We start from the raw sequence: 24307 nt of genomic DNA, 5'->3' as shown, positions 1-24307 counted from the left end.
CTTTGCGGTTTGGGCTACAAAAGAACCCTTGGACCCATGTATGTCCAACACAGGGAGCTGCTTGGAGTCTGCACAGAGACACTGTCCCCAAAAGGGAACTCACACAGAGCCCACAGGCACCTGACTCTAGATCAGCTTCGTCCAGGAAGCATTCGAAGAACCTAGATACCTGGGAACAGCAGGCACGCCACAGCCACTGCCAGCTCTGAGGAGGGGTGGAGGAGCCCAGGTGCTCCCACACACCCCTGGGAAGGTGTCCACCTCCCTGCAATGGAGACTTTGGAGACTAAGACATGGGCAGACAGCATATTCCATACCTGCTTGCTCAGCCTGCCTGCCTGGCTAGAGACCCACCCTTTCCAGTCACGGGTCCAAGGTTCACACTTGGAGGGTTCATGCTGGGCTGTACATGGCCCTCAGGCTGGGTTTGGAGGTGGTGCAGTTGCAGGTCCCTGCTTAGCTTGAGAGGGAGAAAGAAATCAAGCCTTCCGGGACACATATGAGATGGTGCCCACCTCCTGCAGCCAGCTGCTGTGTGACTCAGTCTCAAGTGACCTGCACTCCCCACAATATCCTGCCAGCACACCCACCCTTTCTGGTGACAGGCCCATGGAACCATTTTGGGAGTTTGAAGCTGAGCAGCACCCTGTCTTTGGGTTGAATTCAGACTGATTCAACTCAGCTAAGCTGAGGAGAGATGGAGTTCCCAAGCTCTCCTACCCCTACTTAGGACAGCCCTGCTACAGGCTGCTGTGGGACGAATTGCGAGGAGAAGGCACTCTTCCTCACATCCTACACATGCTATTTAACTGAAAGGCACCCCACCTTCTCTGGTCATAGGCCTGAGGTATTAGTTTCAGAGTCTGTAGCTGGGCAATACTCCACCCTCAGGCTGAATATGGGCTGACACAATCCTGCCCAGCTGAAGAAGGGCAGGGACACTTAAGCTCTCCTACCTACTCCTAAGACAATTGCCACCACCCTGCTGCAAGCTAAAGTCAGACCCAGATGTGAATGGATGACTCCGCCCAGCATCTCACCCATGCTGCTTGCCTGGAAGAGGCCCCATCCGCCTGAGTCACAGGCCTATAATGCTGTTCTGGGAGTTTAAAACTGGGCAGCCCAGGAAGGGATATGGAAATGGGTACCTCTCCAACTCCATTCACCCAATGCTTGGACACAACCACCTCAGCTCCCAAGCATGAGCTTTTGGTGTGGGTGATATGCAAGATGACTAGTTCTAGGCTTACAAGGGTGATACAACTCCAACTGTACTCTGCTCACTGCACTTGGATTCAGCACAAATGAGACAGCTCATTTCCCTCCCTTTCAGGACAAGCAGTGTTTCTGCATCTGTCCCAAGCTAGGAGTCTCAGTTACTGGGTTTCTACATCACTAGATTCACAACCAGTGCCTCCTGACACCCACTTGTACCAGCCTTGAAGGACCAGTGGATCTTGGGAAAACTGTTGGTCTCCTTTAGCTTGGGCATTCAAGTTGAGCCTCCTCCAGCCAAAGGAGAGTGTATTGTACCAGAGTATACCCCACCAGTTCTCCACCTGTCAGAGCCTTCTCCTCCTCTTCCCCTCCTGTACCCACTACTGCCAAAGTAGTCATGGCTATTTCCCCTCAGAAACAGCAAAAACTCCATAAGGAACAATTAAACCAGAGCACTTGAGAGCAGATGTCTTGCCTCTGACAGAGTTCCTACAACACCCAGGCTTCCCCGGAGTTTGGGGCTTATCCCTTTCCCTCTAAAAAGCCACAGAAAGCCATTTTTTATGCCCTATAGACAAAAGCTACCACCTCCCCTAAGGGAGGGCAGTGCTAGAAGTCCTCTCCTGAGCTGCATTTCATTCTGAGAAAAGCCTGCCCACTGTGGAGGCAAATCCCAGAAACACCAACACCTAACCCCACTGGACCATTTCAGCCTCAGCTCACAGCCAGTCCAGTAGCCCTGAACATGATGGGCTGATTTGCCTTCACCACCATGTGTCAACTGAGTCAGGGTAAGAGTTGAGAATCTGGGTACCTTTGTGCCCCCAGAGGATATAAACTGCTGCCACTTCAGGGGAAGGGAGTTTTGAATGGCTTGCAAGCCCTGAAGCTGTATGCCTCTATTAATCTTTTCAAAAGGGGCCTGTGCCTCCTATCCCAGGCTCACAGTGCATCTGGACTTCTGCTGCCTAAGCATTCTTTTATAACAGGAGATCACCCCACTCCTGACTATAACAACTGAACTCAAGAAGGCTTGAGGGCAAGTTTGCCAGTGTGGGCTTAGTCTGGTCCCCCTAGGACTCAAGCATGCCATCCAGTGGCTGGGAACTGGGAATTACATAACCTAGTCCACCATGGCTGGAGCTAACCCAGTTGGTCAAAAATGTAAAACAAACAAACAAAAAGATCAATCATTAAGAAAAATAAGGGGACTATGTAAAGCTAACCAATATAAGATTTACAGGTATTTCTGAGGGAGGTAAAGTAAAAGTACAAACCATAGAAAAACCATTTGAGGGAATTGTTGAGGAAAATTTCTCTGGCATTTCCAGAAATTCAAATATCCAGATACAAGATTGTCATCAAACACTGGGAAGATTAATAAGAAAATAAGACATCTCTGAGACATATAGTCATCAACCTGGCTAGGGTCAAAATAAAATTGATGAGCATCAACCTGGCTAGGTCAAAAATAAAATTCTATGAGCATCAAAATGAAAGCAACAACTAACCTACAAAGGAAAATCTATCAGGCTAACAGGAGACTTCTTTTTTTAAAATTATTTGTTATTAAATCATAACTTTGTACATTGATGCATTTATGGGATTCAGGGTACTGCTTCAGTATACAATGTGAAATGCTTACATTGAACTAAGTAACACATCCATCACAATTATACTCATTTCCTAATAGTTTTGAAATGTACCATTGCATCATGCACATTAGGTGAGGTCCCCCAAATACCCTCTCTCCCATATTCACCCTCCCTTCCCCTTTCTCCTCTTCCCTTCTATTTTCTGGACTATAGTTATGTTTTGCCATTCATATAAATGTGTAGGTGGTTATATATTGATTTCATAGTAGTATTGAGTACATTGGATATTCCCCCCCATTCTTGAGATACTTTACTAAGAAGAATATGTTCCAGCTCCATCCAGGTAAACATAAAAGATATGAAGTCTCCACCTTTTTACGGCTGCATAATATTCCATAGTGTACATATACCACAATCTTTTAATCCATTCATGGTTCTAAGAGAAGAAATGACAAGATAGAAGAAATAGAGGCCTCATTTTTTAGTCTTCTTAAACAGAACAACTTCCAGACAAGAATCTTGTATTTTGCAAAACCAAGTTTCATAAATGATAGTAAAATAAGAACTTTTCCAGAAAAGCAAGCATTAAGGAAATTTGTCACTACTAGACCTGCTCTACAAAAAATGCTCAAATATTCACTGTACATGGAACAGAACAACAGCAGAAAAACACCCAAACGTTAAAGCTCACCAGCTCTTACAAAACAGTAGCATTTAAGTTGGAAAACAAAACAACATGGTTTCACTCAATGTGATGAATAGAAGTGTTTCTCACATATCATTATTAACATTAAACATAAATGTTAATGCTCCACTTAAAAATCTTAGACTGGCTGAATGAAAAAAAAAAACAAGCAAACTATATGATGTCTCTACGAAACATATCTAATAAACAAGCACTCACCATACTCAGGATAAAGGCATGGAATAAAATTCCACAAACGGAACCCAAAACCAAGTACATATCAGATAAAATTAATGTTAAATCAATAGTGGTGATAAAAGACAAAGATGGTCATTATAAAATGTTAAAGGGAACAATTCAGTAATAAGACATAACAATCTTAAATACATATGTACCTAATATAAAAGTTCCCAAATTTACAAAACAAATTTTACCAGATGTAAGCAAATAAATAAATAACAGCATCATAATTGTTGAGGACTTCAACACACCACTGACAAAACTGAAAATCAGTAAAGAAACACTATAGCTAAATGAGATTCTAGAATAAATGAACCTAATAGACATTTCAGAACACTCTACACCCAAAGTACAGATTTTAAATTCTTCTCATCAGCATTTGGGACATTTTCCAAGACTCATCATATCTTAAGTCACAAAATAAGTCTCAGCAAATTCAGAAAAATTTAAACCTTACCATGCAGCTTTTCAGGCCAGTGGGAACAATTTCCCAATTGGAATAATTCCAGGAGAAACTCTAAAATCCACAAGAAGTCATAGAAATTAAACAACCTGCTTCTAAATTATCCTTAGGTCAGTGATGTAATTAACATGACAATCAAAAGATTCCTTGAGAGGGGCAGAGATAAGATGGCTGACTGAAGCCAGCTTTCCACAGAGGCTCCTGTCCAGAAACAGAGTTAAAGGACAGAAATTTAGCAAGGAACCTGGCAGCTTAGAGCTGCACCAAGAGAGAAGGTTGAAGAACGCACATCAACCCTGCTGAGGCGAGCTGCAACCCCAAAGATAGAAACAAAAGGTACAAAATCCATCACCAAGCAGACAGGAATCCCCTCCCCCATGAGAACAGCTCAGAGCACCCCATAAACAAACAAGCGGAGTTCAAAAGTCCTCACATTATACTCCATGGGAGAGATGGTCTAAAAACTAGACCTACTTCCCTACAAGGGTGCCATGGCACTCTCCTGCCAGGCATAAAAATGTGTAAAACTGTATATATTCTCTACCTGCTATTCTGAGCTCCCAGCACTCCCTCCACTCTCACTCTGAGGTCTGAAGGCCTGTCGCCCAGGAGTCCAGATTCCTGGGTGATTTCTCGAGGGGTGTGGACAGGGCCTGGACTGCAGCTGGTAAGTGCTAATTCTGTGGCATGGGAATAAGGAGAGGATGGTCGGCTGAGAGGAAACCACGCCAGAGTGGTGGTGCTCTGAGGCACAGAGCAGCAGCCATTTTTGGCAACAATAGGGCTCACTCCTGGATATTCTGAAGGCACAACCCCTGTCCCTCTGGGCAACCAGAGGAGGCCTGGCATCTTCTCAGGTGGTAACCACCGGTGGAACAGATCTGAGACAGGAGTGCAGGCCCCAAGAGTAAAGGGTTTGCCTGAGGCGGTACTGACCTGGGTGAAGCGTGGGGACTAGAAAACATACGCCCAGTGCCGGCTGCCTCCCAGGGCAGGGCTGACAGAGAGGACCACTTTACTGATCCTAAGACGCACCCAACCCCCAGGGGATCATCAGCCTAGACAAAGGAGAGCAGGAGGCTAGAACTAACAACAAACCATGATGCAAATATAAACCTGCAGCAGCAAAGACAAGACCAGGGCTCTTCTGCAGGGCAATTTAGCCAGAAAACAAACAAATTCTGCAAAGTTGTTCTGTTTGGTCAGTAACATCAATCAGGAGCAGGGCTGGAACTGAGTGAACAACCCCTGCCTCCATCAAGTGCCCAAGGTTGTCAGGCCTCACCTCCCCCTGCCAGATAGAGGCAGAGAGCGGCGGCCTGGCTGAGGAGAAATAGATTTCCTTGTGATTAAGGCAGGTGCAAAGCCCTGTAGTATCAGCTCATTGGAGGCAACTGGGTCACAGCCCTGCGGGGTTATCAGTGATGGGGTGTGACAGAGGTGCAAGGTGGGGAAGGAGGCATCAAACCTCCCAGACTAATCTATTTGCTGGGTGGGTCCTCCTGACCTCACGGAGCACCGAAGCAAGTCATATTTGAGTTGCCACCAGACCCCTGCAATCTAGTTGCCAGTGACCTTTTAAACTCTTCCACCTGAGACAGGTGCTAACTGAGAAAATTTATTTAAACTTGTTGAACTGAGCCAATCACCCCACGACTATCCACGTGGTGCCCTGGGTGTATGGTTGTAGAAAGGTTTGATTTTCCTTTTCCAATGGTTGCCTGTCGGGGGTGAATTAATTGTTGTTATTTCTCCACAGCTGAGACTTCAACCCAGAGTAACTGATTCACTAGGGTCTGACAGAGACCAGCTGAAAATAAGACAGAGACACTTAGTCCCACCACACCAAACAGGTCCCCAGTTTCTCAGGCCGTAGCACTATACAGGTCCCTGGCAAAGCTCCAGGGGAAAAGTCAAGCAGTGTAAAATAATCATGGAGTGGAATCAGCGGAAGAACTCTGGTAACATGAATAACCAGAGTAGATCAATTCCCTCAAGGAAAGATATGGCAGATGTAAGTGAAGATCCCATTCATAAACAGATGGCCGAGATGTCAGAAATCGAATTCAGAATTTGGATTGCAAACAAGATTAATAGAATGGAGGAAAATTTAGAATTAGAAATTTGAGGAGCAATTCAAGAGTTGGAATTAGAAATTTGAGGAGAAATTCAAAACTTGTCTCAAGAATTCAATGAATTTAAAGACAAAACCATCAAAGATCTTGAAACATTGAAGCAAGATTTGCAGCCCTCAAAGATCTGAAAGATATAGTAGAATCCCTCAGTAACAGAGTGGAGCAAGCAGAAGAAAGGATTTCTGACATTGAAGACAAAGCTTTTTAACTCTCTCATACTCTCAAAGAGGAAGAGAAATGGAGAGCAAAAATGGATAATTCAGAGAGCTCTGGAATAATTCTAAGAAGGCTAATATCTCCCTCATTGGAATCCCTGAAAGCAATGAAGTGGCTTTGCAAGGCACAGAGGCTCTTCTCCTTGAAATTATGAAGGAGAATTTTTCAGACATGCCAAGAGATTCTGAATTTCAGATAGCAGACAGTTTCAGAACTCCAGCACTACTCAACCCAAATAAGACATCCCCCAGGCACATCATAATTAACTTCACTAAAGTTAATATCAAGGAGAAAATTCTGAAAGCAGCCAGATGTAAGAAACCATTACTTACAAAGGGGAAGAATATGATAATGACTGCACGTCTCTCTGCTGAAACCTTTCAAGCCAGAAGAGGGTGGTCATCAACTTTTAATCTCCTAAAGCAAAATGATGTTCAACCCCAGATCCTGTCCAGCTAAACTGATTTAATTTATGATGGAGAAATTAAATACTTTAATGATATTCACATGTTGAAGAAATTTGCCATAACCAAACCAGCTCTTCAGCATATTCTCAGACCTATCCTCCTTAATGACCAGCCCAATCCTCTACCACAAAAGTAAACTCATTCAGAAACTTTTGATCAAACTCCAACTTCCACAGTGGCGAAAGGATTAAAAACGTCTACTGGACTTTCGAAAAGCTCAATACTCCAAATTTTACCAGACTTATCTATATTCTCCATTACTGTTAATGGCTTAAACTGTCCTCAACAAAGGCACAGGTTGGTTGACTGGATACAAAAACTCAGGCCAGATATTTGCTGCATACAAGAATCACATCTGACCTTAAATAATAAATATAGACTCAGGTTGAAAGGATGGTCATCTATATTTCAGGCAAATGGTAATCAGAAAAAAAGCAGGTGTTGCAATTCTATTTGCAGACACAATAGGCTTCAAACCAAAAAAACTAAGGAAGGATAAGAATGAACACTTCATATTTGCTAAGGGTAATAATCAATATGATGAGATTTCAATCATTAATATTTATGCAAATAACAAGAATGTGCCTCAATTTGTAAGAGAAACTCTAACAGACATGAGCAACTTGATTTCCTTCAGATCCATAATAGTCAGAGATTTTACCACTCCTTTGGCAGTGTTGGATAGATTCTCCAATAAAAAGTTGAGCAAAGAAATTTTAGATTCAAACCTAACTATCCAAAATTTGTATTTAACAGACATCTACAGAACATTTCCTCACAAAAAAACTGAATAAACATCAGCCCATGGAACATACTCCAAAATCGATCACATCTTAGGTCACAAGTCTAACCTCAGTAAATTTAAAGGAATAGAAATTATTCCTTGCATCTTCTTGGACCACCATGGAATAAAAGTTGAACCCAGTAACAACAGGAATCTACATACTCATACAAAAACATTGAAGTTAAATAACCTTATGCTGAACGATACCTGGGTCATAGATGAGATTAATAAGAAAATTGCCAAAGCTTTGGAACAAAATGACAATGAAGACACGAATTATCAGAAGCTTTGAGATACAGCAAAGGCAGTCCTAAGAGGGAAATTAATACCACTGCAAGCCTTTCTCAAGACAATGGAAAGAGAGGAAGTTAACAACTTAATGGGACATCTCAAGCAACTGGAAAAGGAAGAACATTCCAATCCAAAACCCAGTAGAAAAAAGAAATAACCAAAATTATAGCAGAATTAAATGAAATTCAAAACAAAAGAATTATACAACAGATCAAAAAATCAAAAAGTTGTTTTTTTTTTAAAAGGTCAATAAAATAGATGAACTTTTGGCTAACCTCACCAGGAAAAAAAGAATAAAATCTCGAATTTCATCAATCAGAAATAACAACAGACTCCTCAGAAATTCAAATAATCCCTAATGAATATTACAAGAAACTTTATGCTCAGAAAAATGAAAATCTGAAGGAAATTTACCAATACTTGGAAGCACATCACCGTCCAAGACTTAGCCAGAATCAAGTGAAAATGTTGAACAGGCCTATACCAAGTTCTGACATAGTATCAACCATACAAAATCTACCTGAAAAGAGAAGCCCTGAACCAGGTGGCTTCATGTCAGAATTCTACCAAACCTTTAACAGGAATTAGAACCTATATTACTCAACCTGTTCCAAAATATAGAAAAAGAAGAAAGACTACCCAACACGTTCTATGAAGCAAACATCACCTTAATCCCCAAACCAGGGAAAGACCCAACAAGAAAAGAAAATTATAGACCAATATCACTAATGAATATAGATGCTAAAATACTCAATAAGATCCTAACAAACAGAATCCAACAACACATAAAAAAAATTATACACCATGACCAAGTGGGATTTATCCCAGGGTCTCAAGGCTAGTTCAATATAGGTAAATCTATAAATGTAATTCAACGCATAAACAAACTAACAAATAAAGACCATATGATTCTTTCAATTGAAGCAGGAAAAGCTTTTGATAATATCCAGTATCCTTTCATGATCAGAACACTTAAGAAAATTGGTATAGAAGGGACAATTCTTAAACTAATAGAGGCCATCTACAGCAAACCCACAGCCAATATCATATTGAATGGAGGTAAATGGAAATAATTTCCACTTAGATCAGAAACCAGGCAAGTTTGCCCTTTGTCTCCATTGCTCTTTAACATTGTAATGGAAGTTTTAGCCATTGAAATTAGGGAAGAAAAGGTGATAAACGGTATCCACATAGGGTCAGAAGAGATCAAACTTTCACTCTGCGCAGATGATATGATCGTATATCTAGAAAACACTAGGGATTCTACTACAAAACTTTTAGAAGTGATCAAGGAATACAGCAATGTCTCAGGCTACAAAATTAATACCCATAAATCTGTAGCATTTTTATATACCAACAATAACTAAGCTGAAAAAACAGTCAAGGACTCTATTCCTTTCACAGTAGTCCAAAAGAAGATGAAATATCTGGGAGTATACCTAACAAAGGATGTGAAATATCTCTACAAAGAGAACTATGAAACTTTAAGAAAAGAAATAGCTGAAGATGTTAACAGATGGAAAAACATACCATGCTCATGGCTGGGAAGAATCAACATTGTTAAAATTTCCATATTACCAAAAGCAATATATAATTTTAATGCAATTCCTATTAAAGCTGCATTGTCATATTTTAAAGATCTTGGAAAAATAATACTTCATTTCATATGGAAAAAGAAAAACCTGCGAATAGCCAAATCATTACCCAGCAATAAAAACAAAGCAGGAGGAATCACACTACCAGAACTGAGACTGTATTACAAATCGATAGTGATCAAAACAACATGGTACTGGCACAACAGCAGAGAAATAGATGTCTGGAACAGAATAGAGAACCAAGAGATGAATCCAGCTACTTACCATTATTTGATCTCTGAAAAGCCAATTAAAAACATTCAGTGGGGAAAAGATTCTCTATTTAACAAATGGTGCTGGGTAAACTGGCTGGCAACCTGTATAAGATTGAAACAGGACACACACCATTCACCATTAACTCAGATGGACTCTCACTGGATAAAAGATTTAAACTTAAGACATGAAACTATAAAAATACTTGAAGACAGTACAGGGAAAACTCTTGAAGGAATCCGCCTGGGTGAATATTTTATGAGGAGGACTCCCCAGGCAATTGAAGCAGTATCCAAAATACACTACTGGGACCTGATCAAACTAAAAACCTTCTTCACAGCCAAGAACATCATAAGTAAAACAAGCAGACAGCCCTCAGAATGGGAGAAAATATTTGCAGGTTATAACTCCAATAAAGGTGTAATAACCAGAATCTATGGAGAACTCAAACATATTAGCAAGAAAAGAACACGTGATCCCATCTCAGGGTGGGCAAGAGACTTGAAGAGAAACTTCTCTAAAGAAGACAGATGCACGATCTACAAACACATGAAAAAAAGCTGATCATTCTTAATCATCAGAGAAATGCAAATCAAAACTACTTTGAGATATCACCTAACCCCATTAAGAGTAGCCCACATAACAAAATCCCAAAACCAGAGATGTTGGCATGGATGTAGAGAAAAGGGCACACTTCTACTGCTATTGGGAATGCACACTAATACGTCCCTTCAGGAAGGATATTTGGAGAATACTTAGAGACCTAAATATAGACCTGCCATTCGATCCTGTAATTCCTTTACTAGGTTTATACCCAGAAGACCAAAAGTCACAATATAACAAAGACATCTGTATCAGAATGTTTAGTGCAGCCCAATTCATAATTGCTAAGTCATGGAAGAAGCCCAAGTGTCCATCGACCCATGAATGGACTAGCAAATTGTGGTACATATATACCATGGAATATTATGCAGCCTTAAATAAAGATGGAGACTTTACCTCCTTCATGTTTACATGGATGGAGTTGGAACATATTCTTCTTAGCAAAGTATCTCAGGAATGAAAGAAAAAGTATCAAATTTACTCAACTCCACTATGAAGCTAAATTATAGCTTTCACATGAAGACTATAACCCAACTATAGCACAAGACTATGGGGAACGGGCGAAGGAACGGGAAGGGAGGGGGGAGGTTTTGGTGGAGGGAGGGTAATGGGTGGGGCAACATCTACGGTGCATCTTAGAATGGGTACAGGCAAAACTTACTAAATGCAGAATACAAATGCCTTCATACAGTAATTAAGAAAATGTCATGAAGGCTACATTGAACAGTTTGATGAGAATATCTCAGATTGTATATGAAACTCGCACATTGTACCCCTTGACTGCACTAATGTACACAGCTATGATTTAACAATAAAAATAAATTAATTAAAAACAATAAAACATAAATAAAAAGAAAGCCATAGGGTGGGGGAAAAAAAAAAAGATCCTAAAAAACAGAATCCAGCAACACATCAAACAAATTACACATCATGACCAAGTCGGTTTTATCCCAGGGTCTCAAGGCTGGTTCACATACCTAAATCTATAAATATAATTCAGCACATAAAGAAATTAAAAAACAAAGACCATACGATTCTCTCAATTGATGCAGAAAAAGCTTTTGATAATATCCAGCATCCATTCATGATCACAACACTTAAGAAAATTGGTATAAGTGATGCAAGGCTGGTTTAACATACGCAAGTCCATAAACGTTATCCACTGTATTAACAGAGGCAAAAATAAAGATCACATGATTCTCTCAATAGATGCAGAAAAAGCATTTGATAAAATCCAGCATCCTTTTCTAATTAGAACACTGAAGAGTATAGGCATAGGTGGCACATTTCTAAAACTGATTGAAGCTATCTATGACAAACCCACAGCCAATATTTTACTGAATGGAGTAAAACTGAAAGCTTTTCCTCTTAGAACTGGAACCAGACAAGGTTGTCCTCTGTCACCTTTACTATTCAACGTAGTGCTGGAAGTTCTAGCCAATACAATTAGGCAAGACAAGGAAATAAAGGGAATCCAAATGGGAGCAGAGGAGGTCAAACTCTCCCTCTTTGCTGACGACATGATCTTATACTTAGAGAACCCCAAAGACTCAACCACAAGACTCCTAGAAGTCATCAAAAAATAGAGTAATGTTTCAGGATATAAAATCAATGTCCACAAGTCAGTAGCTTTTGTATACACCAATAACAATCAAGATGAGAAGCTTATTAAAGACACAACTCCCTGAAAGACAAGAAACTATAAAAATACTAGAAGAGAGTGCGGAAAAAGCCTTAAAGAAATTGGTCTGGGTGAGTATTTTATGAGGAGGACCCCCCAAGGGCAATTGAAGCAGCTTCAAAAATACACTACTGGGACCTGATCAAACGAAAAAGCTTCTGCACAGCCAAGCACACACTAAGTAAAGCAAGCAGACAGCCCTAAGAATGGGAGAAGATATTTGCAGGTTATGTCTCCAACAAAGGTTTAATAACCAGAATCCACAAAGAACTCAAACGTATAAGCAAGAAAAGAACAAGTGATCCCATCACAGGCTGGGCAAGGGACTTGAAGAGAAACTTCTCTGAAGAAGACAGGTGTGAGACCGGGAGCAAGATGGCAGCCGAGTAACAGCTTCCTTGAATCTGGGCACCGTGATTCTGGGGAGATAGGACTCCAGGCATCTCTGGCTGGTGGGATCTGCCTATCATCACCCCTGAGAGGATACAGGGAGTCAGCGAGAGACTTCTGGACCCCAAGAGGAGGAATAAAACAGTGGAAAACCGACAAGTGGTCACGTGTATTCAACCCATCTAAACCCGCCCGCAACTGTAAGTTCAGTAGCAGCAAGACTGTAAATCAGAAAGGCCTTACCTGTGAACTGTTTTGGTGTCTTTGGACTTGGCACTCAGCTGAACTCCCTTGGGGAGAGCCTGAGCGGGAGTGCGGAGAATTTTGGCCTTTGTCTAGGGCCCCAGTCTGAGCCGCTGAGCCAGACGGAGCTAATAGTGTTTGGCTCTGGGTCACAGGCACCCACTGTGGGCGATCTGGACCGGAAAGCTCCGCCCTCAGGGTCGCAGAGCTAGAATTGGGTGGGAGCTGGTAATCCAGCGACCAAGTAGCCTAAGGGTGGGGTCTGAGCCGCCTTGCAGCCGTAACCCACGGGGGCAGAGGGAGACCAGTTTTGGCACACAGGGTAAGGGGATAGCCACTTCAGCAGTGATTCCAGCAACAAGCACTTCCCTGGGAAAGCTTCTGCTCAGCAAGTGAACAAGTTCAAAGTGCCTTTTAAGTGGGCTGAAGAGAGATTAAGGGTGTCTACGCGCTAGGGTTTGAGAAACTAGCAGCCTCCAGTCATATCAGAACTCTGATTAACATCTCATACCCCAGAAGACCACGTGTTGCCCAGAAAATATGCAATAACATCTACATACTGCTTTGTTTTGGGTTGTGTTTTTTGTTTTTTTTTTGGTTTGGTTGTTTTGTTTGTTTATTTTGATGTTGTTGATTGTTGTTTTGTATTTTAAGTTCAACCTTTTCCATACAGATCCTTTTTCTTTCTCAATTTTTCTAGTTTAATTACAATTTCCCATTGCTACCTATTTCAATAATTAGAACTTCATTTTTGTTAGTGTTCATACCTCTATTATTTGGTTTTTCCAGCCAATTTTATTCCGTAAAGTTTTCTGTTTGCTTGTTTTGGTTTGATTTATAGCATTTTTGTCTTTCCTCTCTACTTGGTGGAGGTGTGGTACTGTGTCTGATCAGGTTAGCAAAGAGCTCCTGACCTCAAGGGAACCACCCAACTGGGCACCCCCAGAAGGTGGTATTTTTTAAGGTTGTCTCAAAGTACCCTACTGTACACCTATATTGCTCTGTCTCCCTCTTTCTGTACCTCTCTTCTTTTGGTCAATATTCCTTGTACGCACCCCCTCTCCTTTCTCTATATATCTTTTTTTTTTTCTTATCACTCAGTCCTATTTTCTTTCATCCCTTTTTTGCTCTTCAACCTTCTCACCCATCTGATCCTGTAACCCTTAGTCCACAGGCACGACAAGTTAACGTGCAAGAGGAAGTGAAAGAAAATTTAGGGCAAGGAAACAGATAAAAGAAACCACTAATGAGGAAGAATCAGCAGAAAACTCCAGGCAACATGAAGAACCAGTTCAGAACAACCGCGCCAAGGGACCATGAGGTAGCTACTGCAGAGGATTCCACCTATACAGAAATGTTAGGAATGACAGAAAGGGAATTTAGAATACACATGTTGAAAACAAAGAAACAAATGATGGAAACAATGAAGGAAACGGCTAATAAAGTGGATATTAACAAAAAGGAAATTCAAAAACAGAATCAAATAAGAGATGAACGATATGAAGAATATAAAAAGGATATAGGAGAGATGAAGGAAATGAAACAGTCAATCAGGGAACTTAAAGATGCAATGGAAAGTATCAGCAATAGGTTAGACCATGCAGAAGAAAGAATTTCAGAGGTAGAAGACAAAGTTTTTGAGATAACTCAGATAGTAAAAGAGGCAGAAAAGAAGAGAGAGAAACCAAAACATTCACTGTCAGAATTATGGGACTTTATGAAGCCTTCCAACATACGAGTTATAGGAATTCCAGAAGGGGAAGAAGAATGCCCCAGAGGAATGGAAGCCATACTAGAGAATATTATAAAAGAAAATTTCCCAAATATCACCAAAGATTCTGACACACTGCTTTCAGAGGGATATCGGACCCCAGGTCGCCTCAACGCTAACCAAGCTTCTCCAAGAAACATTGTGATGAACCTGTCCAAAGTCAATACCAAAGAAAAGATTCTGCAAGCTGACAGGAGTAAGCGCCAGTTGACCTACAGGGGCAAATCCATCAGAGTGACCGCAGACTTTTCTAATGAAACTTCCAAGCAAGAAGACAATGGTCATCTACCTTTAATCTACTTAAACAGAACAACTTCCAGCCCAGAATTCTGTACCCTGCTAAGCTAAGCTTCAAAATTGATGGAGAAATCAAATCATTTACGGATATACAAACATTGAGGAAATTCGCCACAACAAGACCAACTCTACAGGAAATACTTCAACCTGTTCTGCACACTGACCACCACAATGGATCAGCAGCAAAGTAAGAACTCAGAAATTAAAGGACAGAACCTAACATCCACACTGATGCAAAAGATAAAACTAAGCAATGGACTCTCACAAAATAAGACGAATAGAATACTACCACACTTATCAATTATCTCAATAAATGTTAATGGCTTGAATTCCCCATTGAAGAGAGATAGATTGGTTGACTGGATTAAAAAACACAAGCCATCCATTTGCTGACTGCAAGAAACAAACCTGGCTTCAAAAGACAAATTAAAGCTCCAAGTCAAGGGTTGGAAGACAATTTTTCAGGCAAATGGAATTCAGAAGAAAAGAGGAATTGCGATCTTATTTTCAGATACATGTGGATTTAAAGCAACTAAAGTCAAAAGAGACAAAGATGGTCACTTTATATTGGTCAAGGGAAAAATACAACAAGAATACATTTCAATTCTAAATATCTATGAACCCAATATAAATGCTCCCAGATTCTTGAAACAGACCTTACTCAGTCTGAGCAATATGATATCTGATAATACCATCATAACAGGGGACTTTAACACTCCTCTAACAGAGCTGGACAGATCCTCTAAACAGAAATTAAACAAGAATATAAGAGATTTAAATGAGACCCTAGAACAACTGGGCTTGATAGACGTATATAGAACACTCCATCCCAAAGATAAAGAATATACATTCTTCTCATCACCCCATGGAACATTCTCCAAAATTGATCAGATCCTGGGACACAAAACAAATATCAACAGAATCAAAAGAATTGAAATTTTACCTTGTATCTTCTCAGACCATAAGGCACTAAAGGTGGAACTCAACTCTAACAAAAACGCTTGACCCCACCCAAAGGCATGGAAATTAAACAATCTTCTGTTGAATAACAGATGGGTGAAGGAAGAAATAAAACAGGAAATCGTTAACTTCCTTGAGCATAACAACAATGAAGACACAAGCTACCAAAACCTGTGGGATACTGCAAAAGCAGTTTTGAGAGGAAAATTCATCACTTTAGATGCCTACATTTGAAAAACAGAAAGAGAGCGCATCAACGATCTCACAAGAGATCTTATGGAATTGGAAAAAGAAGAACAATCTAAGCCTAAACTCAGTAGAAGAAAAGAAATATCCAAAATCAAATCAGACATCAATGAAATTGAAAACAAAAGAATCATTCAGAAAATTAATGAAACAAGGAGTTGGTTTTTTGAAAAAATAAATAAAATAGATAAACCGTTGGCCAGACTAACAAGGAATAGAAAAGTAAAATCTCTAGTAACCTCAATCAGAAATGATAAAGGGAAATAACAACTGATCCCACAGAGATACAAGAGATCATCTCTGAATATTACCAGAAACTCTATGCCCAGAAATTTGACAATGTGAAGGAAATGGATCAATATTTGGAATCACACCCTCTCCCTAGACTCAGCCAGGAAGAAATAGAGCTCCTGAACAGACCAATTTCAAGCACTGAGATCAAAGAAAAAATAAAAAATCTTCCAAACAAAAAATGCACAGGTCCAGATGGTTTCACTCCAGAATTCTATCAAACCTTCAAGTAAGAGCTTATTCCTGTACTGCAGAAATTATTCCAAAAAAATCAGGAAGAAGGAATCTTCCCCAACACATTCTATGAAGCAAACATCACCCTGATACCAAAACCAGGAAAAGACCCAAACAAAAAGGAGAATTTCAGACCAATCTCACTCATGAATATAGAAGGAAACATTCTCAACAAAATCTTAGCCAAAAGATTACAGCTTATCATCAAAAAAGTCATTCATCATTATCAAGTAGGCTTCATCCCAGGGATGCAAGGCTGGTTTAACATACGCAAGTCTATAAAAGTTATCCACCATATTAACAGAGGCAAAAATAAAGATCACATGATCCTCTCAATAGATGCAGAAAAGCATTTGATAAAATCCAGCATCCTTTTCTAATTAGAACACTGAAGAGTATAGCATAGGTGGCACATTTCTAAAACTGATTGAAGCTATCTATGACAAACCCACAGCCAATATTTTACTGAATGGAGTAAAACTGAAAGCTTTTCCTCTTAGAACTGGAACCAGACAAGGTTGTCCTCTGTCAACTTTCCTAATCAACGTAGTGATGGAAGTTCTAGCCAATACAATTAGGCAAGACAAGTACATAAAAGGAATCCAAATGGGAGCAGAGGAGGTCAAACTCTCCCTCTTTGCTGACGACATGATCTTATACTTAGAGAACCCCAAAGACTCAACCACAAGACTCCTAGAAGTCATCAAAAAATACAGTAATGTTTCAGGATATAAAATCAATGTCCACAAGTCAGTAGCCTTTGTGTACACCCATAACAGTCAAGATGAGAAGTTAATTAAGGACACAACTCCCTTCACCATAGTTTCAAAGAAAATGAAATACCTAGGAGTATACCTAACGAAGGAGGTGAAGGACCTCTATGAATAAAACTATGAAATCCTCAGAAAGGAAACAGCAGAGGATATTAACAAATGGAAGAACATACCATGCTCATGGATGGGAAGAATCAACATTGTTAAAACGTCTATACTTCCCAAAGCAATCTACCTATTCAATGCCATTCCTATCAAAATACCAATATCGTACTTTCAATATTTGGAAAAAATGATTCTGTATTTTGTATGGAACCGGAAAAAAACCCGTATAGCTAAGGCAGTTCTCTGTAACAAAAATAAAGCTGGGGGCATCAGCGTACCAGATTTTAGTCTGTACAACAAAGCCACAGTGCTCAAGACAGCATGGTACTGGCATAAAAACAGAGACATAGACACTTGGAATCGAATTGAAAACCAAGAAATGAAACTAACATTTTACAACCATCTAATCTTCGATAAACCAAACAAGAACATACCTTGGGGGAAAGACTCCCTATTCAATAAATGGTGTTGGGAGAACTGGATGTCTACATGTAAAAGACTGAAACTGGACCCACACCTTTCCCCCACTCACAAAAATTGATTCAAGATGGATAAAGAACTTAAATTTAAGGCATGAAACAATAAAAATCCTCAAAGAAACCATAGGCCAAACACTGGGAAGATATTGGCTTGGGGAAAGACTTCATGAAGAAGACTGCCATGGCAATTACAACAACAGCAAAAATAAACAAATGGGACTTCATTAAACTGAAAAGCTTCTGTACAGCTAAGGAGACAATAACCAAAGCAAAGAGACAACCTACACAATGGGAAAGGATATTTGCATATTTTCAATCAGACAAAAGCTTGATAACAAGGATCTATAGAGAACTCAAATTAATCCACATCAAAAAAGCCAACAATCCCATATATCAATGGGCAAGAGACATGAATAGAACTTTCTCTAAAGACGACAGATGAATGGCTAACAAACACATGAAAAAATGTTCATCATCTCTATATATTAGAGAAATGCAAATCAAAACAACCCTGAGATAGCATCTAACCCCAGTGAGAATGGCCCACATCACAAAATCTCAAAACTGCAGATGCTGGCGTGGATGTGGAGAGAAGGGAACACTTTTACACTGCTGGTGGGACTGCAAACTAGTACAACCTTTCTGGAAGGAAGTATGAAGAAACATCAAAGCACTCAAGCTAGACCTCCCATTTGATCCTGCAATCCCATTACTGGGCATCTACCCAGAAGGAAAGAAATCCTTTTATCATAAGGACACTTGTACTAGACTGTTTATTGCAGCTCAATTTACAATCGCCAAAATGTGGAAACAGCCTAAATGCCCACCAACCCAGGAATGGATTAACAAGCTGTGGTATATGTATACCATGGAATACTATTCAGCCATTAAAAAAAATGGAGACTTTACATCCTTCGTATTAACCTGGATGGACGTGGAAGACATTATTCTTAGTAAAGCATCAAAAGAATGGAGAAGCATGAATCCTATGTACTCAATTGTGATATGAGGACAGTTAATGACAATTATGGTTGGGGGGGAAACAGAAAGAGGGAAGGAGGGAGGGGGTGGGGCCTTGGTGTGTGTCACACTTTATGGGGGCAAGACATGATTGCAAGAGGGACTTTAGCTAACAATTGCAATCAGTGTAACCTGGCTTATTGTACCCTGAATGAATCCCCAACAATAAAAAAAAAAAAGAAGAAGACAGGTGCACAGCCTACAGACATATGAAAAATGCTCATTATTCTTAATCATCAGAGAAATGCAATTCAAAACTACTTTCAGATATCACCTAACTCCAGTAAGATTAGCCCATATCACAAAATCCCAAGACCAGAGATGTTGGCATGAATGTGGAGAAAAGGGAACACTTTTACACTGCTGGTGGGAATGCAAATTAATACATTCCTTTTGGAAAGATGTTTGGAGAACACTTAGATTTCTCAAAATAGACCTGCCATTCAATCCTATCATTCCTCTGCCAGGTATATATCCAGAAGACCAAAAATCACATTATGCCAAAGATATTTGTACCAGAATGTTTATTGCAACCCAATTCATAATTGCTAAGTCATGAAAAAAGTCCAAGTGCCCATAGGTCCACGAATGGATTAATAAATTGTGGTATATGTACACCATTGAATATTATGCAGACTTAAAGAAAGATGGAGACTTTACCTCTTTCATGATTACATGGATGGGGCTGGAACATGTTCTTCTTATTAAAGTATCTCAAGAATCAAAGAAAAACTATCCAATGTACTCAGTCATACTATGAAACTAATTTATGGGGGGGAAGAGACAAGATGGCTGACTGAAGCCAGCTTTCCACATAGGCTCCCGTTCAGAAGGAGAGTTAAAGGACAAAAATTCAGCAAGTAACCTGGTGGATTTGAGATGCACTAAGAGAGAAGGTTGTAGAACACATGTCAACCCCCTGAGGCGAGCCGCGACCGCAAGGATACAAACAAAAGGTACAAAATCCATCACTAACCGGACGGGAGTCCCCTCCACCATGAGAACGGCTCAGAGTGCCCCACAAACAACCGGGCAGAGTTCAAAGGTCCTCCCACTACACTCCATGGGAGAGAACCTCTAAAAACTGGACCTACCTTCCCTACTAGGGTGCCACGGCGTCCTCCTGCCAGGCATAAAACTGTATGAACTGTATATAGTCTGTACCTGGAATTCTGAGCTCCCAGCATTCCCCTTTGCTCACACTGGGGTCTGGAGGCCCGTCCCGGTCAATCCACGGAGGGGGGACTGCACCAGAGTGGCAGTTCCCTGGGGCACAGTGCGACAGCCGTCTTTTGGTGATAATACGGCCAGGCATAGAACTGTATTAAGCTCTGTGTGTTCTCTGCCCGCAACCCCAGGGTTCCAGCGCTCCCCGTGCTCCCCTCTGCTCTCGTGCCAAGGTCTGTAGGCCTGTCCCCCAGGGGTCCAGACTCTTGGGCCATTGCTCGAGGGGTGTAGACAGTGCTGGGCTGCAGCCTGTTGGTGCAGATTCTGGGGTACAGAGCGGAGAGGGGACGATTGGCCGGAGGGGAGCTACACCGGAGCAACGGTTGCCTGAGCCATAAGGCAGAAGCCCTCTTTTGCTAGCAATGCGGCTCACTACAGAATATTCTGAAGCCACAACCCCTGTCTCCCTGGGCAAACGGAGACTCTGAGTTTGCCTGAGGCAACATAAACTTGCAAACCTGGGAAAATCCCAGGGCAGGGCTGACCCAGAAGTCCGCTTTACTAAACCTAAGATGACCTGGCCCTCAGGGGATCGTCAGCCTATAGACAATACAAGAGCAAAGAAAAGCTGATTTGGAACTCAATTCAGCTTCTCTTCTGCAGGGGAAACACAGAGTTCTTCTGTTCTGTTTTGTCAGTAACATTAATCAGGGGTGAGACTGGACCTGAGTGAAAACTGCTCAACCTTCCTCTAGCGCCCAAGGTTGTCAGGCCACACCTCCTCCTGCTGGAGAGAGGCAAAGCACAGCAGCCTGGCAGACTTCCTTCTGATTCAGGCAGGTACTAACTCCTGGAGTACCGATTCACTACAGGCAACTGGGTCAGCCAACTGTAGGGCTATAAGTGACTGGGTGTGAAGTGGTGCAAGGTGGGGAAGGAGGCAGCAACCTTCCCAGACTGATTTATAGGCTGGGTGGCTTCTCCTGACTCCACGCAGCACCGGAGCAAGCCACACCAGAGTAGTCACCAGACCCCTGTGATCCAGTTCCCAGAGACCTCTTAAACTCTCTCACCTGAGACATGTGCAGACTGAGACAATTGATTTGGACATTTTTGAACTGAACCAATCACCTGAGGACAAATCAGGTGGTGCCCTAGGTGCACGGTGGTAGGAAGGATTGATTTTTCTTTTCCAATTGTTTGCCAGTGGGGGGTGAGGTGACTTAATTGCTGATATTTCTCCACAGCTGAGACTTCAATCCAAAGTATCTGTTTCACTAGGGTGGAACAGAAACCAGCTGAAAACAATGCAGAACCATTTAACCCCACCACACTAGACAGGGCCCCAGTTTCTCAGGCCACAACACTGTACGGACCTTCGACAAAGCCCCAGGGGAAAAAATCAGAGGGAGTAAAACAACCATGGGGTGGAATCAGCGGAAAACCTCTGGTAACATGAATAACCAGAATAGATCAACCCCCGCAAGGAAAGATATGGCAGAGGCAAATGAAGATCCCATTCATAAACAACTGGCTGAGATGTCAGAAATCGAATTCAGAATTTGGATCACAGACAAGATTAGCAAAGTGGAATTAGGAATTCGAGGAGAAATTCAAAAGTTGTCTCAAGAATATAACGAATTTAAATACAAAACCACCAAAGACTTAGACACACTGAAGCAAGAATTTGCAGCCCTCTAAGATATGAAAAATACAGTATAATCCCTCAGTAACAGAATGGAGCAAGCAGAAGAAAGGATTTCTGACATCGAAGATAAAGCCTTTGAACGCTCCCAAACTCTCAAAGAGGAAGAGAAATGGAGAGCAAAAATGGATCATTCACTCAGAGAGCTCTGGGATAATTTGAAGAAGGCGCATATCCGAATCGTAGGAGTTCCAGAAACAGATCAAGTGTCCTCGCTGGGCACAGAGGCCCTTCTGCATGAAATTATGAAAGAGAATTTTCCAGACATGCCTAGAGATTCTGAAATTCAGATAGCAGACAGCTTCAGAACCCCAGCATGACTCAACCCCAATAAGACATTCCCCAAGGCATATCATAATTAACTTCACTAAAGTTAAAATGAAGGAGAAAATCCTCAAAGCTGCCAGGAGAAAGAAAACCATTACCTTCAAAGGCAAGAATATTAGAAAGACCGCAGATCTCTCTGCTGAAACTTTCAAGCCAGAAGAGGGCGGTCACCGACTTTTAATCTCCTAAAGCAAAATAACTTTCAACCCCAGATCTTGTATCCAGGTAAACGGAGTCTCATTTATGATGGAGAAATTAAATACTTTAATGACATTCATATGTTGAAGAAATTTGCCATAACCAAACCAGCTCTTCAGGATATTCTCAGACCTATCCTCCATAATGACCAACCCAATCCTATACCACAAAAGTAAACTCACTCAGAAACTTCGGATCAAACTCCAATTTCCACACTGGCGAAAGGATTAAAAATGGTCACTGGACTTTTGAAAAACTCGATACCCAAAACTTCACCAGACTTATCAATATTCTCCATTAATGTGAATGGCTTAAACTGTCCTCTAAAGAGGCATAGGTTAGCTGACTGGATACAAAAACTCAGGCCAGATATCTGTTGCATACAAGAGTCACATCTTAACCTAAAAGACAAATACAGACTCAGGGTGAAAAGATGGCCATCCATATTTCAGGCAAATGGTATTCAGAGAAAAGCAGGTGTTGCAATTTTATTTGCAGATACAATAGGCTTTAAACCAACAAAAGTAAGGAAGGACAAGAATGGTCACTTCATATTTGTTAAGGGTAATACTCACTATGATGAGATCTCAATTATTAATATCTATGCACCCAACCAGAATGCACCTCAATTTATAAGAGAAACTCTAACAGACATGAGCAACTTGATTTCCTCCAGCTCCATAATCGTCGGAGATTTCAACACTCCTTTGGCAGTGTTGGATCGATCCTCCAACAAGAAGCTGAGCAAAGAAATCTTAGATTTAAACCAAACTATCCAACATTTGGAATTAGCAGACACCTACAGAACATTACATCCCAAAAAAACTGAATACACATACTTCTCATCAGCCCTTGGAACTTACTCCAAAATCGATCACAACTTAGGTCACAAGTCTAACCTCAGAAAATTTAAAGGAATAGAAATTATTCCTTGCATCTTCTCGGACCATCATGGAATAAAACTGGAGCTGAGTAACAACAGGAATCTGCATACTCATACAAAAACATGGAAGTTAAATAACCTTATGCTGAATGACAGCTGGGTCAGAGATGAGATTAAGAAAGAAATTGCCGATTTTTTGGAACAAAACAACAATGAAGACACGAACTATCAGAACATCTGGGACACCATAAAGGCAGTTCTAAGAGGGAAATTTATAGCAATGCAAGCCTTCCTCAAGAGAACGGAAAGAGAGGAAGTTAACAATTTAATGGCACATCTCAAGCAACTGGAAAAGGAAGAATATTCCAACCCCAAACCCAGTAGAAGAAAAGAAATGAGCAAATTAGAGCAGAATTAAATGAAATTGAAAACAAAAAATAATACAACAGATCAATAAATCAAAAAGCTGGTTTTTCGAAAAGGTCAATACAGTAGATAAACGTTGGCCAACCTAATCAGGAAAAAAAAGAGTAAAATCTCTAATCTCATCAATCAGAAACAACAAAGACGAAATAACAACAGACTCCTCAGAAATTCAAAAAATCCTTAATGAATATTACAAGAAACTTTATTCTCAGAAATATGAAAATCTGGAAGAAATTGACCGATACTTGGAAGCACATCACCTTCCAAGACTTAGCCAGATTCAAGTGGAAATGTTGAACAGGCCCATATCAAGTTTGGAAATAGAATCAACCATACAAAATCTCCCTAAAAAGAAAAGCCCGGGACCAGATGGTTTCACGTCTGAATTCTACCAAACCTTTAAAGAGGAACTAGTACCTATATTACTTAACCTGTTCCAAAAGGTAGAAAAAGAAGGAAGACTACCCAACACGTTCTATGAAGCAAACATCACCCTGATCCCCAAACCAGGGAAAGACCCAACAAGAAAAGAAAGTTATAGGCCGATATCACTAATGAATATAGATG

This window comes from Nycticebus coucang, chromosome 16 (genome assembly GCF_027406575.1).
Source record: "Nycticebus coucang isolate mNycCou1 chromosome 16, mNycCou1.pri, whole genome shotgun sequence".
NCBI lineage: Eukaryota > Metazoa > Chordata > Mammalia > Primates > Lorisidae > Nycticebus > Nycticebus coucang.
The sequence above is the reverse complement of the archived record's forward strand: the minus strand, read 5'-3'. Positions refer to the sequence as shown.